Source organism: Musa acuminata, unplaced genomic scaffold (assembly GCF_036884655.1).
Source record: "Musa acuminata AAA Group cultivar baxijiao unplaced genomic scaffold, Cavendish_Baxijiao_AAA HiC_scaffold_395, whole genome shotgun sequence".
Taxonomy (NCBI): domain Eukaryota; kingdom Viridiplantae; phylum Streptophyta; class Magnoliopsida; order Zingiberales; family Musaceae; genus Musa; species Musa acuminata.
In genome coordinates this window covers 10,001-15,000 of record NW_027020644.1, presented here as the reverse complement: position 1 = coordinate 15,000, position 5,000 = coordinate 10,001, and positions in this window count along the sequence as shown.

The window sequence follows — 5,000 nt, the reverse complement described above, 5'->3', positions numbered from 1 at the left end:
TTTCGTATAGCAGGGACGGTGCTGCCTCTCGCTTCGCTCGCTGTTCGCCGCTCACCGCTCGCTCGCTCAGCCAAAAATGGCCAGTTTTGGCCCGTTTTTGGGCTGTTTTGGCCTGTTTTTGGTCCGTTCTTGCATGGCGCGGTGACCGTCGTGAGCGGAGCAAAACGTCAGCCATCTCAGCACCCTGGAACCCCCCGGGTGGCACAGGGCTGGATGGGGCTTTCGTATAGCAGGGACGGTGCTGCCTCACGCTTCGCTCGCTGTTCGCCGCTCGCCGCTCGCTCGCGCAGCCAAAAATGACCAGTTTTGGCCCGTTTTTGGGCTGTTTTGGCCTGTTTATGGTCCGTTCTTGCGTGGTGCGGTGACCGTCGTGAGCGGAGCAAAACGTCAGCCATCTCAGCACCCTGGAACCCCCCGGGTGGCACAGGGCTGGATGGGGCTTTCGTATATAGCAGGGACGGTGCTGCCTCTCGCTTCGCTCGCTGTCCGCCGCTCGCCGCTCGCTCGCGCAGCCAAAAATGGCCAGTTTTGGCCCGTTTTTGGGCCGTTTTGGCCAGTTTTTGGCCTGTTCTTGCATTGCGCGGTGACCGTCGAGAGCGGAGCAAAACGTCAGCCATCTCAGCACCCTGGAACCCCCCGGGTGGCACAGGGCTGGATGGGGCTTTCGTATAGCAGGGACGGTGCTGCCTCTCGCTTCGCTCGCTGTCCGCCGCTCGCCGCTCGCTCGTGCAGCCAAAAATGGCCAGTTTTGGCCCGTTTTTGGGCCGTTTTGGCCAGTTTTTGGCCTGTTCTTGCATTGCGCGGTGACCGTCGAGAGCGGAGCAAAACGTCAGCCATCTCAGCACCCTGGAACCCCCCGGGTGGCACAGGGCTGGATGGGGCTTTCGTATAGCAGGGACGGTGCTGCCTCTCGCTTCGCTCGCTGTCCGCCGCTCGCCGCTCGCTCGTGCAGCCAAAAATGGCCAGTTTTGGCCCGTTTTTGGGCCGTTTTGGCCAGTTTTTGGCCTGTTCTTGCATTGCGCGGTGACCGTCGAGAGCGGAGCAAAACGTCAGCCATCTCAGCACCCTGGAACCCCCCGGGTGGCACAGGGCTGGATGGGGCTTTCGTATAGCAGGGACGGTGCTGCCTCTCGCTTCGCTCGCTGTCCGCCGCTCGCCGCTCGCTCGTGCAGCCAAAAATGGCCAGTTTTGGCCCGTTTTTGGGCCGTTTTGGCCAGTTTTTGGCCTGTTCTTGCATTGCGCGGTGACCGTCGAGAGCGGAGCAAAACGTCAGCCATCTCAGCACCCTGGAACCCCCCGGGTGGCACAGGGCTGGATGGGGCTTTCGTATAGCAGGGACGGTGCTGCCTCTCGCTTCGCTCGCTGTCCGCCGCTCGCCGCTCGCTCGTGCAGCCAAAAATGGCCAGTTTTGGCCCGTTTTTGGGCCGTTTTGGCCAGTTTTTGGCCTGTTCTTGCATTGCGCGGTGACCGTCGAGAGCGGAGCAAAACGTCAGCCATCTCAGCACCCTGGAACCCCCCGGGTGGCACAGGGCTGGATGGGGCTTTCGTATAGCAGGGACGGTGCTGCCTCTCGCTTCGCTCGCTGTCCGCCGCTCGCCGCTCGCTCGTGCAGCCAAAAATGGCCAGTTTTGGCCCGTTTTTGGGCCGTTTTGGCCAGTTTTTGGCCTGTTCTTGCATTGCGCGGTGACCGTCGAGAGCGGAGCAAAACGTCAGCCATCTCAGCACCCTGGAACCCCCCGGGTGGCACAGGGCTGGATGGGGCTTTCGTATAGCAGGGACGGTGCTGCCTCTCGCTTCGCTCGCTGTCCGCCGCTCGCCGCTCGCTCGTGCAGCCAAAAATGGCCAGTTTTGGCCCGTTTTTGGGCCGTTTTGGCCAGTTTTTGGCCTGTTCTTGCATTGCGCGGTGACCGTCGAGAGCGGAGCAAAACGTCAGCCATCTCAGCACCCTGGAACCCCCCGGGTGGCACAGGGCTGGATGGGGCTTTCGTATAGCAGGGACGGTGCTGCCTCTCGCTTCGCTCGCTGTCCGCCGCTCGCCGCTCGCTCGTGCAGCCAAAAATGGCCAGTTTTGGCCCGTTTTTGGGCCGTTTTGGCCAGTTTTTGGCCTGTTCTTGCATTGCGCGGTGACCGTCGAGAGCGGAGCAAAACGTCAGCCATCTCAGCACCCTGGAACCCCCCGGGTGGCACAGGGCTGGATGGGGCTTTCGTATAGCAGGGACGGTGCTGCCTCTCGCTTCGCTCGCTGTCCGCCGCTCGCCGCTCGCTCGTGCAGCCAAAAATGGCCAGTTTTGGCCCGTTTTTGGGCCGTTTTGGCCAGTTTTTGGCCTGTTCTTGCATTGCGCGGTGACCGTCGAGAGCGGAGCAAAACGTCAGCCATCTCAGCACCCTGGAACCCCCCGGGTGGCACAGGGCTGGATGGGGCTTTCGTATAGCAGGGACGGTGCTGCCTCTCGCTTCGCTCGCTGTCCGCCGCTCGCCGCTCGCTCGCGCAGCCAAAAATGGCCAGTTTTGGCCCGTTTTTGGGCCGTTTTGGCCAGTTTTTGGCCTGTTCTTGCATTGCGCGGTGACCGTCGAGAGCGGAGCAAAACGTCAGCCATCTCAGCACCCTGGAACCCCCCGGGTGGCACAGGGCTGGATGGGGCTTTCGTATAGCAGGGACGGTGCTGCCTCTCGCTTCGCTCGCTGTCCGCCGCTCGCCGCTCGCTCGTGCAGCCAAAAATGGCCAGTTTTGGCCCGTTTTTGGGCCGTTTTGGCCAGTTTTTGGCCTGTTCTTGCATTGCGCGGTGACCGTCGAGAGCGGAGCAAAACGTCAGCCATCTCAGCACCCTGGAACCCCCCGGGTGGCACAGGGCTGGATGGGGCTTTCGTATAGCAGGGACGGTGCTGCCTCTCGCTTCGCTCGCTGTCCGCCGCTCGCCGCTCGCTCGTGCAGCCAAAAATGGCCAGTTTTGGCCCGTTTTTGGGCCGTTTTGGCCAGTTTTTGGCCTGTTCTTGCATTGCGCGGTGACCGTCGAGAGCGGAGCAAAACGTCAGCCATCTCAGCACCCTGGAACCCCCCGGGTGGCACAGGGCTGGATGGGGCTTTCGTATAGCAGGGACGGTGCTGCCTCTCGCTTCGCTCGCTGTCCGCCGCTCGCCGCTCGCTCGTGCAGCCAAAAATGGCCAGTTTTGGCCCGTTTTTGGGCCGTTTTGGCCAGTTTTTGGCCTGTTCTTGCATTGCGCGGTGACCGTCGAGAGCGGAGCAAAACGTCAGCCATCTCAGCACCCTGGAACCCCCCGGGTGGCACAGGGCTGGATGGGGCTTTCGTATAGCAGGGACGGTGCTGCCTCTCGCTTCGCTCGCTGTCCGCCGCTCGCCGCTCGCTCGCGCAGCCAAAAATGGCCAGTTTTGGCCCGTTTTTGGGCCGTTTTGGCCAGTTTTTGGCCTGTTCTTGCATTGCGCGGTGACCGTCGAGAGCGGAGCAAAACGTCAGCCATCTCAGCACCCTGGAACCCCCCGGGTGGCACAGGGCTGGATGGGGCTTTCGTATAGCAGGGACGGTGCTGCCTCTCGCTTCGCTCGCTGTCCGCCGCTCGCCGCTCGCTCGTGCAGCCAAAAATGGCCAGTTTTGGCCCGTTTTTGGGCCGTTTTGGCCAGTTTTTGGCCTGTTCTTGCATTGCGCGGTGACCGTCGAGAGCGGAGCAAAACGTCAGCCATCTCAGCACCCTGGAACCCCCCGGGTGGCACAGGGCTGGATGGGGCTTTCGTATAGCAGGGACGGTGCTGCCTCTCGCTTCGCTCGCTGTCCGCCGCTCGCCGCTCGCTCGTGCAGCCAAAAATGGCCAGTTTTGGCCCGTTTTTGGGCCGTTTTGGCCAGTTTTTGGCCTGTTCTTGCATTGCGCGGTGACCGTCGAGAGCGGAGCAAAACGTCAGCCATCTCAGCACCCTGGAACCCCCCGGGTGGCACAGGGCTGGATGGGGCTTTCGTATAGCAGGGACGGTGCTGCCTCTCGCTTCGCTCGCTGTCCGCCGCTCGCCGCTCGCTCGTGCAGCCAAAAATGGCCAGTTTTGGCCCGTTTTTGGGCCGTTTTGGCCAGTTTTTGGCCTGTTCTTGCATTGCGCGGTGACCGTCGAGAGCGGAGCAAAACGTCAGCCATCTCAGCACCCTGGAACCCCCCGGGTGGCACAGGGCTGGATGGGGCTTTCGTATAGCAGGGACGGTGCTGCCTCTCGCTTCGCTCGCTGTCCGCCGCTCGCCGCTCGCTCGCGCAGCCAAAAATGGCCAGTTTTGGCCCGTTTTTGGGCCGTTTTGGCCAGTTTTTGGCCTGTTCTTGCATTGCGCGGTGACCGTCGAGAGCGGAGCAAAACGTCAGCCATCTCAGCACCCTGGAACCCCCCGGGTGGCACAGGGCTGGATGGGGCTTTCGTATAGCAGGGACGGTGCTGCCTCTCGCTTCGCTCGCTGTCCGCCGCTCGCCGCTCGCGCAGACCAAAAATGGCCAGTTTTGGCCCGTTTTTGGGCCGTTTTGGCCAGTTTTTGGCCTGTTCTTGCATTGCGCGGTGACCGTCGAGAGCGGAGCAAAACGTCAGCCATCTCAGCACCCTGGAACCCCCCGGGTGGCACAGGGCTGGATGGGGCTTTCGTATAGCAGGGACGGTGCTGCCTCTCGCTTCGCTCGCTGTTCGCCGCTCGCCGCTCGCTCGCGCAGCCAAAAATGGCCAGTTTTGGCCCGTTTTTGGGCTGTTTTGGCCAGTTTTTGGCCTGTTCTTGCGTGGTGCGGTGACCGTCGTGAGCGGAGCAAAACGTCAGCCATCTCAGCACCCTGGAACCCCCCGGGTGGCACAGGGCTGGATGGGGCTTTCGTATAGCAGGGACGGTGCTGCCTCTCGCTTCGCTCGCTGTTCGCCGCTCGCCGCTCGCTCGCGCAGCCAAAAATGGCCAGTTTTGGCCCGTTTTTGGGCTGTTTTGGCCTGTTTTTGGGCTGTTCTTGTGTGGCGCGGTGACCGTCGTGAGCGGAGC